Source organism: Benincasa hispida, chromosome 1, assembly GCF_027475165.1.
Source record: "Benincasa hispida cultivar pf3 chromosome 1, pf3_genome.v1.1, whole genome shotgun sequence".
Taxonomy (NCBI): domain Eukaryota; kingdom Viridiplantae; phylum Streptophyta; class Magnoliopsida; order Cucurbitales; family Cucurbitaceae; genus Benincasa; species Benincasa hispida.
The window spans coordinates 17,415,525-17,433,327 of record NC_143478.1 but is presented as its reverse complement, the minus strand read 5'-3'; the positions used below and the strand labels follow the sequence as shown (position 1 = coordinate 17,433,327).

General features: G+C 28.9%; 1 long non-coding RNA gene across 1 annotated transcript; it reads left to right on the top strand.

Moving 5' to 3' along the window:
• Positions 1–5,074: 5,074 nt before the first annotated feature.
• On the top strand, positions 5,075–16,995 carry LOC120091284 (uncharacterized). Its single transcript, XR_016528598.1, has 5 exons — positions 5,075–5,554; positions 5,648–5,731; positions 11,192–11,327; positions 11,416–14,596; positions 15,517–16,995. It is a non-coding gene; the product is annotated as an uncharacterized LOC120091284 (long non-coding RNA).
• The last annotated feature ends 808 nt before the right edge of the window (positions 16,996–17,803 follow it).

Below are 17,803 nucleotides of genomic sequence, written 5' to 3'. Positions count from 1 at the left end.
TAATGATAAGTGGGTAAATTAAGTTGATAATTTTTAATTGACTTGACTTCGCTCAATTTTTCCCTCTGTTTTAGAACCAGAGGAGGCATGATAAGACGAGAGTTTTTTACTTTATCATTTTAGATATGTCAATTTTTATATCTTAATATTGACATGGAAAATATTTCAAACTTTGCTAGATGATCATACTAATAATGAATAAAGTAATGATTTGAGCATGAAAGTACATTGCTTATTTATTAAGATGGGTTATACCCTTGTGTAAAAAAATGATATTATAAAACAAAAACATCCTACAATATTTTGACTCATGGATGCTCTAAGTTAGTGTTGATTAGCATATATTTGATGTATAATTTAAAATCTTAACTTAGAGTAAGCATAACTCAACTAGTTAGAATCGAATGATTTTGGTTTATGTTTTTTTACTCTCTAAACTTTTATTTGTATTTAATAGATACTTCACATTCAAATTCTTAAAACTAACTGGTATAATATCGATTTTCTGTCCAAACAAATCTAATTTTTTCACTCTTATGTCTAACAAATCTTTAAAATTCTAAAACATATGAAACTAGATCAAGTATTTGTTGGACACTAAATTATGTTGGCCTTTTAGTTCTTAATCTCAAATTAATTAATATTTTGATGATAAAAAACTTGAATTTATTCACTTAATAATTTTAGTAATTTGAATAGTCTATTGCATAGAGTTTGGAATAGAGATTTCAATGTATTTTGAATCACTTAAATTGGAGTTCGAATGAATAAGATATGACTGAAACAAGCTCAACAGTAAAATATCTAGTTGATGACGTGACATAATTTTTCTAATCGAAGTGAACTAAGTGAATGTACCATTTGGAGTGATAGAGAAAGTGATACATTGTGGGTTTTTGACTTTTAGTTATCTTGGGTTGAATTTATTTGCATAAATTTATTATTTAAATTAGTTGTTAGTAAAAAGTTTTGTTAATTTATTTAATTGGGTCCACTTAGTGAAAATGTTTTAATTAATTTTAATAAATCCTATTCACCTCCTTTAAAGTTGTCATATCCATTCTACAAATTAAAAATTCGAGAATCATACCTGAGTTAAAAATGTGATGATCTATTTAGGACATGTTTAAAAGTTGTGAGATTAAATTTTAAGTTTAGTATATTTAATTTATTCAATCCTTTGTATAAAGATGTGGAATAAAATATTAAAGAACGTAAATTGTAGGTGTGGCTATTAAAGGTAAAGGGATCTGTGAGATCCATGGTTCCGATTTGGCGTGCCTATGCATCAAAATATGTACCCATAAAAAGGAAACTTAAGAAATCGGGAAATATTGGGATCTTGAAAGCCCTAATATTTGGTATTCTGGAAGCCCTTAATGGGCCCAGGCCCACAATCATACAGCATATGTAACTCGTGAAATTGTAGCACAGCTCAGCTAACATAAAATTTTAAAAGTGAGATCAAATTATCAATTTTTAGTATCATTTTACTTTGCCATACTCAGAGTAGCTGTTCATAGGACTTGTAAAATTATTCCTGGTGTGGCATTACATATTTTTGTAAGAAATTTGAGTAAAGGAGAAATTCATATTCTTAGGTTATATGCTATAACAAAATTTAAAAGCATCAGTTAAGTTGCAAAAATTAGATTCTTTAGGTTCTTATATTAAAGTAAGAGTAACAACATAATATAAGTGAATAAATTCTTTTAGATTGAATTAATTGGTGGGACCCATTATCAATTTTTTAATTCTATTTATAAAAGGAGTAATTGTAATCCTATTGTTTTCCAAAATCTTTATTAATCACATTCTCATTTCTTATTCATTTTTATTAATTACTTCATATTATTGCCTTTTCTCTTTCATCTTAAATGATACTCCCAATCTCTTTATCAACTATTTTATAATTTTCTCTTTCTTTTATTTATATAATCAATATTATTTCTTCTAATAAAAAATATGTATACTTATATATTCTTTATTACATGAAATCATCTTATAAAACTAATGTGTTTTTTATGGATTGTTAAAATAAAATATTTGAATTAGACAACATGTACAAATAAAATTAGTGATTCTTCTAGTAAAAATTATTTTAATTAATTTTTTTAGTTGATGTAATTTTATTTTGGTTAGTAATTATTTGTTAATATTAAATAAAGTATTCAGACACAATTCATTATTACTACCATGAATTTTTTTTTTAAAAAAATCATTATCATGAAATTTAATAGATTTAATCTCATATTCATTATTATATTGTTTCTCTCATGAAAATTATATTGATTAGTTGATGTAATTTTATTTGAATTAGTTAAATTAAATAAATTGCTAAATTAAAAAAAAAAACAATACTCTCTAATAAAATAGAAAATAAATAAATTTGAACTATTATGGATTATTATTTATTTAATGAACATTATATTTACATATTATTTAGTAATGCATCTTACTAACAACAATCTATATGATTTCCCAATCAAATTTATGACAATAGCTTATAAACAACGTCATTGAGCTAGCTTTTCTTTCCAAATCCAATTTTTCAAATAAATAACGAAAAAAGATTAACATAATTCAAATTCTGATTTCAATTAGTTTTCATTTAATTTCTATTAAATAAACGAGTCATGTCTTTCATAATATGTATTTTTTTTTATTTAATACAATAGAAATGAAAGGATTCAAATTATATACCTTTTGATGGTTAATACACATTTATATTAGTTAAGGAGGTAGACTCGTTCTGGCTTTCATAAAGTATTGTTATTCTATGAATTAACTGTTTAAAAATATTGATCCAATCAGAAGAATATAATGGGTGAAATTAAATTAAAATTAGATATTTGGATCATAGTGTAAACCCTAGAAGGAAGAAGCTAGTACCCTAGAGTAGTAGTGCATGCAGTAACAGTTCTATTAAAGTAATATCATTAATTACTTCCCACATCACCCTTTCCTCTTAAATCTTTAAATAATTATAAAAGCAACCCATTTTTTGCTTTTTACACCCTAATTTTACCATGATTCTACAATTAGACTCTGTTTTATCATTATGGCAATATGAGAGAGGGAGAAAAGAAAAGAAGATGCTTTGTTCTTATTGAAGGGATACATTATCCATCTACCCTACAACTTTACAAGAAAAATAATAAATATATTCTTAATGCAACACTTTCATAAACTTTTTTCTATCTATAATATATGCTTTCTATTTATATTAATTCGCATGGGACTAAAAAAAAAAAGATGACAAAGTAGATCAAAAGGACTATACTAAACCAGAAATTAAATTAAAGCAAACGCCTTTAATTAATTAACATCCAACCCCCCTCAAGTAATTAAAGAAAAGTCATTAAATAAAGAAAAAAAGTTGTATCAAGTGATCTCTCCAAATTGTCGTTATCAAAGAGGATGCAAAAGTTGAGTTGGCAGTTGGGAAAGAAAGATGCTCATTTAATTTGGATTTACTCATTAAATATTGTTCCTAGATAATTACAACTCAAAGCCTATTCGAGAAATTATTCAATGTGACGTTTTTAAATTAAATAACCGTTTAATTCGGGTTCAAACTTTGTTAGCACTCACAAAATATACATATGTACATACCTACATAGTTTTAGTTTAAGTGAGGTGATTCAAACTATGAATCTTTTAGGTATCCTTGACTAACTATTTGATTTTTTTTTTTTTTTTTTGAAAATGAAACATATTTCATCCATATTTCTTATAATAATTTACATATTTCTTAAGTACAATAGTTGAATTTTTGACCAATTTTTTTTTTAAAAATGAAAATTATTTTTTTTAGTTCTCAAAATTTGGCTTGATTTTTTAAATCATTAGTAAAAATAGATAACAAAGGAAAATTTTTGGAGATGACTTAATTTTTTTAAAAAAAATAAAAAACAAAATGATTGTCAAACAGGACTTTAGTCATTCAATTTGATTAAGTACACTTTATATACACTTATAATATCTCCGATACGTCATCTCAATTCTCACACAAATCAATATATAGAAAAATGAGTAAAATTCGATTTGATTTTGTCGATTTGAGACTAACAGAAAACTAAACAAACAGATTAGTTTATTCAAATTGATGTTCAATAAAGAACCAAATCAATCAACTGATTTTTTATTCATATCGGTTAATCCATCAAGTTCCCGATTTGTTGCCTTTTTTTCCTTTCAATTTTTTAATTTTTGTTTTGAATGGGCCCTTTTGTAATTCTCAAATTATAATTGGACTTATTTCTCTTATTATAGATTAAAATTGGATGTTTTTGTTTTTTTTAAAAAAATTCTTTTATATTTTCTAAATGACAGACATATGTGTACTAAAATAGTTAATTTTTTTCTAAACAACAAATCTACTTGCACAATAATAATTAAAGTACTAAAAAGACCTAAGGTTTGAGTATATTTTTAAGAGTATATATATACATCGATTTAGTTCGATTTTTACCTGTTTTTCCTTTCAAAATCGGATTCGAACCAATAATATATTATTATCTCCAAATAGAAAAATCGAAGATGTCTAATTCTACCCTAAAAAACAAACTAAACTATCAAATCAGTTTGGTTCGGTTTAATTTTTAGATTTTTTCAATTTGTTGTTGCAGTCTACATAGAATCACTCAATCCCATCAATAAATCTAACCGATTGTAAACGAATCAAACTAGAGAGATTAAAGGGAAAAGATCCAAACTTTCTTAAACCCAATGGTAAAAATCAAAACAATTTTTTTAGAAAAAGAAAAGTTGAAAAGGGTTTTAAGTGACAACTAAGAATTTCCATGCAGAAACGGTCCCATTTATTGTTTTTGGTCTTTGGATTGTTGTGTGAAAGAGGTTTTCGTTAATGGTGCATCACAGTCCCTAATTAATCCCTCTCTTTCTCTCTCATATCTAGAGAGAGAGAAAAAAGAGTAAAAATTAAAATTAATTAATTAACTAATTAAAAAAAAAGGAAGAAAAGAAAGAGAAAAAAAAAAAAAGACAGAGAGAGGGTCCCCACCCCACGCCAATATAGGGTTGAAAGGCTAATTAATGCTTGAAAAACCCACTAAGCCCTTCTGCAAAAGAGCTGCATGAGGTGTAGTCTTGGCGTGATAATATTCAATTTGCATCCACTTGGGCTTAGAAAAAAAAAACTTTCAATAAGGGACCACTTTTTTCTTTATTAAAATTAAAATTAATAATTCTATTTATTTATTTATTTTCTTCTATTTATACCCATTTTCTTCAACCTCTTGCTTCTCCATCCCAAACCCTAGAATTTATTTCTCTTTTCCTTTTAGTCCAAATTATGGTGAATCACTACCAGTTGAAGCTGCCAGCATGATCTTAACTTTTCTCCCTTTTTTTTTTCATTTTTATTTTTCTTTGAGGAAAGATCAGATCATGCGGCAGTTTCACCTGTTGTTGGTTTTCCCTTTCACCCACAATCCCTAATCCCTAAATATTAGCCCTAATTTCATCTAATTCCTCTCCCTCAAAAACCCTAATTTTTCCTTTTTTTTACTTCATTTCCCTCTAAGTTAAGGTATGTGATCATTTTTCTTGTTTCTTTTTACTGGGTTGTGGTTAAAATTCCATTTTACTGTTGGATTCATGTTTTTTTTTTTTTTTTTGGCAGAAATTAGGGTTTGTGATTCCTTCAAAGCTTCTGATCATGGTGGTGGGTTTATCTTTAAGCTCTTTCCAGCTAGGGCTTATATGGGTATCTTATTTTTTTTTTTTTGGTTCTCATTATTGGTTTTTGATTCAAGGAAAAAGGGTGTTTTCTGAAGGAAAGATTCTGCCAAGAGTGAGACCCCTAATTATTAAGATTTATGGAGTTGCAATTTGTCTGTTTCATATTGTTTTTGGGATTGATGCCATCAAGTATTTTTCTTTTTTCACATGATGTGAATTATATCTCTTTGGTTTCATTAAGAGAGAGAAGTAGAAAAATAAGAGAGAGCATTAACTATCCTTCTGCAAAAAAATTTGATGATAAGTCACAATATAACACCAGTTTTAACGGCTTTAAGGAAAACCCCTACACCAAACTCATAATTGTTTAGCTAAATTCAAGTATAGCTGATGAATAAAATACCAATTTCATTTAGAAGATTACACTTGTGATTTAAAGATATGTATATTATATATCAGTTGAACTATGTTCGGTTAGATTAGATTTCATTACCAACCAAATTATTTACCTTAATCCTTTTCAATTGGTGTCCTAATGATCCATTTCCTCTCCCTAGTCCTTCCTTGGCCATCTCTTTCTCTCTGTTTATTTGGGGCATTAATTGTTTTTTTGGTCTTTCTCTTGATGATATGTTTTTGGGCTCAACCCCTTTGAACAGTGCTTTTAACAAGTTGATCTAAAACCCAACATTAGTATTAATAAACAACTATTAATTAATGGATTTATGAACCTCGTGACTTAAGAAACTTAATTATGTTGCTTTAGAAACTTTTTTTTTTTGTTTGTTTGTTTAAAATTCTTTGAATATTACTGGTAATATGGAAATTGGATAGACATTGATGTAAAACCTCAACTCTTTATCTCTCTATCTTATTTTTGGTAGGAATCTTTTAATCTCCAACAAGGTTTTGTTTTTGTTTTTGTCCATGCACAGAACTTTCATATTTCCATTAAAAGCCACAAAAAAACAAAACAACTTTTAAAACTTAATAATAATAATAATAGATATTCAAGAAGATGGAAGATAGTTATGTACAGTGATCATGTGGAAAACAAGAAAGGGTTTTTTTACATGCCATTTCAGGCTGCCTAGGAAAAGTAGCCCTCTGAAGAAAAACACTCGATCATCTTCAGAAAAAAAATCACATATTTTCCTTTACCAGATGGTTTTTTTATCTCCTTTTTTTCTTATCTGTGATTTTTCTTTGAGAGCTATTGATGAGTAGTTTGAGCAGAGCAAGGATTACTTTCATTTATCAGTTTGGTACTCTTTGGAAGACCATGTTACATAGTGTATGCATGACATTAAATTTTCATTTCAATTTTTCTAAAATTTATATTTTATCGATATTTTTATTTTTATTTACATTTCTATAAAATTGGGACTTTGACATTTTTGTGGCATTTTAAACCTTTGAGAGTATGTACACTTTGTGGAAAAATAAGATACTGAGTACAATGTCTATACTTATTTTGTTTTGGATCTTAACTTCTGAATAGAACCGATTTTAATTAGTTCTAGTTAGTTTTTAGTTAATTACCTTGTATTATATTTCATGTGTTTTCTTTTTATAATTAAATAGATTAATGGAGTGCAATGTCTATATTAGGATTAATGTTAGAAAGTTAAATGTGTTTGTTTACCAATTTTGTGTATTAAAACCAAAATTAAATAATTACATATAACTAAATGTAAGAGAATTAAGTAGTATAATCCTGAATTGAATTTAGCATTGTTTAATATATTGTTTTGTTAATTAATTATTTAATCAGATAAAATAAAAAATTAAATAAATATTAATAATTGATAATAAAGTTTTATATTAAATAGTTAATATACAGTTACATGACAAGTGTTTGGAACTTGAGGTAATATACATGCCACGTGTTTGACTTTCCAAAGTATTTATAAGATTTCTGTTAAATAGTTTACCATACTTAATAACAAAAAATCAAAATTTGTTTTTTATATTTAGTTTGGGATTAAAATGGGTGGTTTTAGTGTTTTATTTTTTTTAAAAAAAAACTGATTTTAGATTCTATTGTTTTGAAATTTGAAAAAATGATTTTAAATTACCTTGTTAGATGAGAGAATTTTTAAATTAGTGTAATTAAAATTCTTTGCTTGGGGATGATCAAGAGGGAAACAAAATAAAAAGTTTTAACTAATATATAAGCTTTTAATCTTAATTAGGAAATTAAAATAAAGTTAAACAAGTAACTTTTTCTTGAAATCACCCATGACGTTGATAGCACAATTTATTTGACCAACGATATCACAAAAAAAAAGTTGGACCAAAATTTTGTAGCCATATACGTATATATATTATCTATTTGATTTGTGGGTGTAAAATTGTAGTCTTGGACAACTCTTTATGAAAAAGTTTTGGATACTTATATATATATTTTTTACTCCATGATTAAAGTAGTTTAAAAAAAAATGTGTATAACCTAAGATGCATCCAAGTAAACTAAAAAACCATTTGGATTTTGATTTGAGAAGAAAAAAAATCATTTTTATTTAAACATTTTTGATAAAATTGATTAAAATATATTTGAAAAACTATTTTAAGTGGTTGTCAAATACTCTAATTTATTTCAAAATGATTTATTTTTTAAATTAAATATTTGAAAATGTATTTATTTTTTAAATTAAATATTTGAAAATGTATTTCAAATCAGGTAAGAAGGTTAATGATGAACAAAAAGTTAAAAGGCTAAGCAAACTTATGTTGATCAAGTAAATTGAGAAAGCTTGAAGCTCCTTGTGTTCTTTACAAGACTTTGAAGTAAAAATTCTGGGAGTAAGAATTGGGAGAATTTTGAATTTTCTCTCTGTCCAATTTATATCTTATATATTGAAACATATATTTTTTATTTATTTAAATCATATTTAAATTTTATAAAATGTATATTAATTCAACCCAGTTGAACCTCATTTAAACTTGTGTCTCACACATAGAAGTTTTCGGTTAAATCAATATTTTAAGATTTAGTAACCATTTAGATCATGTTTGGTAACTATTTTGTTTTTTTGTTTTTTAAATTAAGTCTATTTTCTCTTCATTTATCACTGCATCTTTTTAAGTATGATGGTTGAATTCTTACCCAAATTCCAAAAACAAAAAAAAGTTTTTAAAAGCTAATTTCTTTTATTTTTCAAATTTTGGCTTGATTTTTTAAATCATTGGTAAAAAGTAGATAAAAAAAAAAAAAGTGAAAGTAGTGTGTATAAGTTTAATTTTCAAAAACAAAAAAAAATCAAAAGTCAAATTGTTATCAAATGGTGTCTTAGTTTTGAGTTTTTATTTTTTAAAATTAAGATTATGTCATCTCAATTTATTACAATGATTTTCATCTATCTTAAGTAAAAGAGTTGAGTTTCAAACTAAATTCCAGAAATTTAGATTGGTATTGGTATTTATACTTAAAATATTGAAATTGGTTAAAATTCACGTATCTAAATACCTTTGTTTTTTTTGTAATGTCCTTAAATTTTTTATTGGATTGTTATCAAATATAGTAAAATGAATCAAAATACAAATATAGCAAAATATCATTATCTATCAGGTATCTATCATTGATAGACACTGACAGATGTTTATTAACATCTATCACTGATAGATTGTGACATATTACTATATTCGAAAATATTATTCTAACAGTTTTGCTATATAAAACAAAATTTCAAATTGAAACTTTAGGGTTTAAATATATACCATTAAACATTTTGTTTAATATGAGAGCAGTTTTTTTTTTTTAAAAAAAAAAATTGAATATGTTATTCATAAAATATTGTGTGTGGGTGCGCGTGAGTGATTTAAATTAACCGTGTCGCGATTCGGTAAGCTACGTGTCCGGAGAAAAGGGGCTTGACTTTAGGCCCAACCGATCTTGGAAAACTTAAGAAGAGTTCCTTCCTAATCACCCCATTCATCCAAAAGAGAAGGGGCACCTGAACCCCGAACCATCTTGACCTCGGCTAAGTCCGGGAAGCCGCTTCCTTTCGCCTCTGAAAGCGTCCTTCCTTCTCAATGCTCGGGCATCCATCCAATGCATTCTTTTCACTCTTCACGGGTTGGATTTCATTTTTTTCATCATCTCTAGATGTTGCGACTTCTGGCATCATCGGAAGGATCGAAACCACATTTGTGTTTGAGGGAGTTGGTGCGACGAAGTAGGGGATTCAATTCCATATATCCCGGATGCCAAGTCACTCAATAAAGTAGCTCGGCTAAGAGAGAGAAGACAAAGAAAACGACTTTCTTTTTTCATTTATAGGAGATCAAATTTCAGCGATCTCGACAAAGAGACAAAGCCAAAAAGGGAGAGGCCTTTTCAAGGTCTTTGTTAGCACTCTCTTTGAGAGTAGGCCTATATGTAGGTGGGAAGTACACACCGAATGTAGTATTAAACCAATGTTTATCGAAGTTAACGTGTACACGAATGCTCGCTTCCAACTTATAAGTTATTTTTAAATTTTAAAATACGCACTAAAAATAAAATAACAGTTATGTTGTGAATTTGAGGAGCATAACAACGCATAACGAGAACACAGAAATGAAGAAAATATTATAATAATAAAATATAAAATAAATAAATAATAAAAAGTAAATAAAATAACAAAAAATGAATTTCTCCACTTTCTCTAATCTTTTTGGATTGATCACTAATGTGTGTCTTTCAAAATCTACCAAATGCCACAGGAACAACACATGGGGTAATAGATAAGTGACACATGACCAATGAACACTAATAATGAACATCTATATCACAACTAATTTAACATATTTATAATAAGTGATATTTCCTCCGGGGAAAAAAATTGTGATGTTGACACACCAATTCTAATTGTGTCCTCCAGCCAACAAACAAAGGCCCTATTTTGAAAACCTTTATTACAAGAAAGTAGATGGATTAAGTCTAGACTAAAATAGAGCCCAAACAAAAAGAAAAAAATGTTAGAACTACAAATTAGTTCATTAGGCACGTTTGACGAATTGAATTGAGTTGGTAATTATTATTTGAAAAATTAGATTATCTGTGGAGTTAGATTTCTATATTTGAGGTGAAGAGTTGTGTTAAGTTGAAAAATTTGTGTTTGGAGTGTTGAGTTGAGTTAAGTTGAGTCGAAAAATTCGTGTATTGGGTGTTGAGTTGAGTTGAGGTATCTTAAGCTGTTTTTCTAAACGAAATTGATTTTATCTTAATTTTTTTCCTATTTTTTTAAATTTCCAACTACACGCTTACTTTCCTAAAAATTTTAACACTAAAAGATGCTTTATTCTCTTTTTTCTTCATTCTTAAAATATAACAAATTCTTATTAAATACAAATTCTAAATTCAATTTTTGACTACTAAATTATATAACATGCATTTTTTTTCTATTCCTAAATACCAAACATATTCCAAACAAATGAAAAATATAACAACTACTTAGCCCTAAATAATAAAACCTAAATGTCGGGCTGCTTCTTGTTTCAGGCCCATGATGCTGAGCAGTTCAGTCCAAAATGAGAGATCGCAATGAGCCACGCCTCTCAGCTATCCCGACAGTACATGGAAAGATCCACTATCAACGATCTGTGGGAGTTCAATGAGGCCAACCAAAAATCATTTGGTAAACGAAAATTCTCTCTCTCTCTAAGCAGGTTTCTAAAAAACTCTCAACTCACTCTAAGCTTCTTTGTTCTTGCTCGATTTCATAGTGAAATAAAGAAGAGAATCAAGCATGCAAATTGAAGAAGAGAAAGAGGAAGAGAGGAGCAACAAAGCATGTATGTGGTTTCGGCTAAAATTCAAGCCTACATCTACGGGAAGGGAAGATGATTTATTGAAGACTTTCAGAGATAAGTTTTTCTTTTCTTTACAGATCTTGTACAAGACAGAATGTAAAAATTTAATTCGAAATGAATGTAACCTATATATATGTGATTACAAATCTGTTATGAAGTCTGTTAAAAAGTAAAAACTAGCCGTTGATATATTTGAGATTAAAATCTTTCACTAAAGAGCTTAAAAAGAGAACAACTTTTTGTTTTTTCTTCTTGAAAAATGTAACATATTTTCATCATACAACTTGAATACTCAGTTGCATAATAATTTTATCTACACCCCAAAGACATGTTATATTCCAATAAAATGAACATTTTCTCTAATCCCTAACTCTCAATTAATTTTAAATCAACCATAAATGTTAATTAAAAAGGAAAAATAAATAAATTCTTATCTTGTTTTTTTGCCCATCTGGGAATTCCAATTTCTATGGTTAATGTTTTTTTATTTTTTATTTTTTGGAAATGTTTGATTCCTTACATTTTACACTAATAAAATGAAATGATGTTTTTTTTTTTTTTGTGGAAACTCATTTTTTGTAAACATTTTTTATTGTTAATTTTTAAGGTTTAATCTAATTTGCCACTTGCAAATGAAATAAAAATATTCACAAAATGGTCTATGTACATAACAATGGCTAATAATGAATAACATCCGATGCATCACAACTTGTTCCCCAACAATTAAACAAAATTTGGACAAGTAAAACTTAGGTGCAGGTTGGGTTACTTCTATCTTTTGCAACCCATCCTTATGTCAAACATTTATTGGCCTATAAATTATGATTATTTTTAGTAATATACTTTTTGTTAAAGTTAATGTCTGTTAGGTTGGGCTAGAAAAATTGATTTAGGTTTCCCTCTTTCCGACTTTTCAAACTTTTAAGTGGAGTGACCCACCACGTTGAATGACAATTTTTTCCCTTATTAAATGATCATTTCAAAGAGTTAAATCAAATCTGGCTCATCTTCCCGTGGAACTTAATGTTTTCTATTCTTCTTCTCGTTGAGTTTTCTTCACCATTTTTGGAATCTCTTCTCGAAAAGACTCTTATTCCTCTGTAAAAAAAGACTATCGTTCATGGTCATTGGACGTCTTCCAATTGAGTTCATTGTTATAAGTTACCTCACGAGACAAACTTATAACAAGTACTCAACTTCATGAGAGATAGAAGTCAGTATATGTCTCTCGTGAAGTTGAGTTCATCTCTGTATTTTTTGTCGTGTGAAGTTACTGTTGGGGTTGATGCCCTAAATCTCGTAGGGTTCTATAGTTTGTAAACTTTATATGAACAAAAATTTCTGTGATTAATAATATTTGATATTTTTATTCACTTTGTCTATGAAATATATGATATTTTAGTTGCATTAACCACAAACAAATAAACTAACATCCAGGGTTATTGTTGTAGCTTAAACATGTATGTGAAGACATACAAGTGGATCATGTTTAAGTGATAACGTAAATGGTCTGTAGTATATGGATAAGGCTGAGTGCCTTATCCTGGTGACACTACGAGTATGACTCGTTTTGTAGGTGTTACAAATGTTGTAAAGTGCTACAAATGATCTACTCCTGATCATTCATGTATTAGACATGTGAGCGGGGATATTCTATACAAAGAAGTTTGTATAAGACGAACCACGAAATGTTGAGTCTCATTATATAACGCCGTTCATAATAGAGACTTTCATTTCACTAGGATGACCATAGGTAACATGACCTTAATCCTGAGTAAGTTGTGAACTCCTGCATATGAGAGCGATTCTTTGATTTACATGGGTGAGAGTGGCCAGATCGTCGACTCAACAAACCTACCATTTTGGGGATTCGTCTGGTTGGGGAGCTGGGAACTCAGCTACATAAGATGGAATTCATTCCTTCTCCGAAGTAAGGGTAAGTAGATAAATTACTCTCTTAAGGGCCGATTTCAGATCTTAAATAATGTAGTGCCACACCCTCTCTTAGCCAAAGAGGAGTTTAGTCATAGTAGAACTATGATCTATGTTCATTAGAGGGATTAGTGGTACTTAAGGAGTTAGATGTAACTATAGGGGCAAAACAATAAATTGGCCCAGCTGTACTTACAAGCAATTTGTGAAGGGTATCGTACTGTTGATTGGTTATATCCAATGGACACATGAATATATATGTGGTGCGAATAGTACATTCGTCGATCTTTAGTGCAGTGTCCGACAGTTAGCGGATGGTGGATAATGTGATTAAAGAGTTTAATCAGTTATTCACATACCATTGGAACTTCAAGCTACAGGTCCATAAAGTCCCCTTGGTAGCTTAAAGGATTTAGTTGAGAATCAGTTTTTGGGTTAATTTGAAATGTTCAAATTAGAGGGAATTTAATTATATATGATATAATTGATATAATATATATGATACATTATAGTTTAATTAGAGAAACAAATATTTGAATATGATTGAAATATATTTTCTATGAATAAGATTCATAGATGTTAAATTTAATATAAATATGATTTATATTAAAATTCATAAAATAGAGCAAAAGAACTATGATTTATATATTGTATGTGATGCAATATTAAAACTATATGTTATAAATATAATATGATAAGTCGGTTAACATATTTATTTATAATTATTTGATAATTATCCCATTTTTCTCTCTAACCACCTTAGTGGAAAGTTATTCAATTTTTATGGCAAAATGGAATAAAACAAAATATGATTTGATTATTCTAGGAGAGAAGCGTTATACGATTGAGATTTTCTACACGAAAAATTGAGAGCCTATGCGATAGACTCCTTTTACTACATGATTGGAGACTTCATCTATGCGATAAAGTTTTTTCCTCTTCCATTCGTCTTCCTCCTCCAAAGAATAAATACCCTCTAACCAAAATAATCAGGACCCACCACTCTTGGATTCTCACACCGAGAATATTAAGTAATTAAATGGTAGTGTCCTCTTTTGGTTCGAGAGTTGCGTTGTTGCTTGCTACTGTTAAAGGAGAGTTCATGCTGTTCGAAGTGTTCGTGGAAGTACAAGGGATTTACTTGAAGAAAAGTTCTTCATAGGTATAATCTTTAAACCCTTGTTTCTTATTCAAAAGTACGTTGTAATTTATGTTTTATGCATAATCTGTTCTGTTTACTATAAATGTTTATTTCAATCGCAATGGGATTTGGACGATCCGCTTCCGCTCAAAGGTTCTCTGCAAAACGAGATCTTTTAGTTACTTCACGAAACAAACTTACAACAATGAACTTAACTTCATGAGAGACAGAAGACAAGTCTCTTGTGAAGTTGAGTCCATTTCTGTCTTTTGTTTCGTGAAGTTACTTTATCCCTAATCAACAATATTTTATTCCTAACACTATCAATTGTACATTTAATGACATATAATTATACATTTTTTCTATTATAAATAAAATCTGAAACAATTATTCAAAATTTAATTCAATTGTCAATCCACTTTATAAAAATTAGAGGTTAGATTCTATACATTATAAATTACAAGACCTTTTCTAAATAGTCAATTACAAATGGAAGACCTAAAATAACAATGTAACAAAAAAAATCATGTCTAAATTATAAAAGAAACATTCAACAATAATAGATTGCAAACAAAGTTAGTTCACAATAAGCTTCAACAAAATACACTAATGCTCTAAATTATTAATCTTCAATGGTTGCATTTTTGTTACCAAGTGCCAATGTTTCTTACAAAAAGAAAAAAAAAAATCATTTAATAAATAATCTCAATAAATCCAATTAATATATTTTGAATAGAAAATTAGCCTCAAGTAATGTCGTGAATGACATGTTTTGTGTATCCATAGATGTTTGTTGATTTATAATCAGCAACACAACTATTGTCTGTGCATCTTTTTCCATAATATTTTTCTAATTGAAGAAATAATCATTAGAATAACGAAATGTATTTACTCTAGAATCGAGTGAATATATGACATATTGTTTTGGTTCCTGTGTGAAGGTTATAATGTGATTTGATGAAGAAGAAGCTTTGTCCGATTTCACATTTTGTTTATGTTTCTCATTTCAAGTGGATCTTTCATTCGATTACGAGGACGATCAACGGTAGGCTTCCTCTTACTTCCACGTGCTTCTACTACATTATTTCCCTTTAAACTTGAATCCTCTATATTGCTTGCATCATTATTTTTCACCAAAATATTTTTTTTCATCTTCTCCAAATCTTTGAGCAATTGAATAAAAACGAGAAACAAATTGACTCAGTCCAAGTATGAGAAAAAAAATGAACCCACATGGACATAGGCTGAGATATGCGGATTAAACACTGGTAAAACACCTTAGAGAGTGCCTGCGAGAAGTCTTTAATTTGAGAAATACACACAATCTGAGGAGCCAGTCAAAAAGAAACGAAAATAAGAGAATTAAAGATGAAGTGTGCTTTGGGTTTCTTCTGCAAGACACTAGTTTCATGAAAGAGAAAATGAGAGAAAACGTTGATGTAACAGAGTTTAGTTTAGAAAAAAAAATATCTTCTATTATAAAATCAATAAAAATCTAATCCAATAGATTTTTGCCACATGGCTGGGCTGCAAAAGATGGAGACGCCCAGCCAGTTCCTAAGTTTTACTCAATTTGGACTACAAAAAGTAGACTATAAATTTAAAACTAATAAACCACAAACTAATTATCAGAGGAATTGTGCAATTAGTTTGAGCCCTATAAGTAAGATAGTTAGATTAGAATAAAGCTAAATGCAAATAAAATTTAAATCAAACATACTACAACATACTTTCAAAGGTTTGAAATGAATTAGTTCGAAACACTAAGGCTAAATAGGGTTGTCATTAAGGGTTTATTTATATGTTTACAAAATCTAGAGTTGTCACCAAGGTTCTCATTAGCGGTGGTCTTCATCGGAGTTGGTCGTCTGAGTTGGATGTTAGTGTTGATTGATAGAGGTGGTGTTCACCAAAGTTGATCATCAAAGACAATTTTTGTCGGAATTATCATCAAAGGTGGTTGTCGGAGTCCGGAGTTGATCAACAGAGTTGGCCAAGCGAAGGTGGTCATCAAAGTTGTTTTTATGCAAAGGTGGTCATCGGAGTTGGTTGTCGGAGTGTCATCGGAGGTGGTTGTTGGAGCCCATACTTGATCGTCGAAGTTGGCTAGCGAAGGTGGTCGTCGAACTGTGTCACCAGAGTGTGGTAGGGTAGTCGCCGACGATGGTCGATGGGTGGAGCTATTGAAACATTGAAAGGTGGGAGAGTTGTGGTGAGTTGAGGGAGAGTTTGAGTAAGTTGCTAAAAAAACCAACTCAAACTCCACCAGCATTTAAAGTTGGTGGGCAAACATTGAGTTGATAATTTTTAACAACTCAAATCAACTCATGCTTTCATTCTATTTTATTTCTTTTTGCATATTAATTCACTTTAATTTTTTATTTTGTAAGGGAGTCACTCCTCTTCATTTTGTGTATTTACTCTTATGTCGAAGAAAATATATCTCATAATGTACTATATGGGAATATGATCGACTAGTCATTATTCTCCCTACCTTGATTGTATGCTATTAAAATTGTGGTTCATTTTAAGTTAAAAAAAATACCATTTTTGTTATTGTATTTTAAAGAATTGGTTTTTTGGTTCATATACTTTCAAATGTTCAAATTTAGTATATAAATAATCCTAAAATCAATTCCAAATGTTAGTTTATGATAAATATTTGTTCCAATAAAAAGTTGTCTATATTGATCTTATTGCTACATGACTTTGAAAACAAAAACTTATTTATATTTTACCAATTTTAATAAATAAAAAATAACAAAAACTTCAAACTAGAAACATGAGCTCATAAGACTAATTTAGACATCTTTGAAAGTATAGAGATTGAAAAAGAACAAGCCTCAAAGTACATAGATCAAACTGTTTTTCAACACTTATCCAAACCTTTTCTCTAACCAAGCTTCTTTCTCGAAAACATGGGTGAGGGTCATGATATAGAACTATTGTGACATTGGTAGCCTTAGTTCAGATGGACTAATAACTTGCTTGTGGGTGAGAATGAGTTCCACACAATCACTACTTTATGAGTCCCATTGAAATATGATCGTGACCATTGGTATTATAGTCAAGTTAATTTCTCGTATTGGAAAATCATCCGCATCCGATAAACAAGCAGTTGAACAAGTTTCATGTTGACAAACTTATTGAAATTGAAGAGTAAATCTTAGGACTTTAATAAGAAATCAAAGTGGAGAACTGATAACACAATATTGTGGAAGTGTGCAA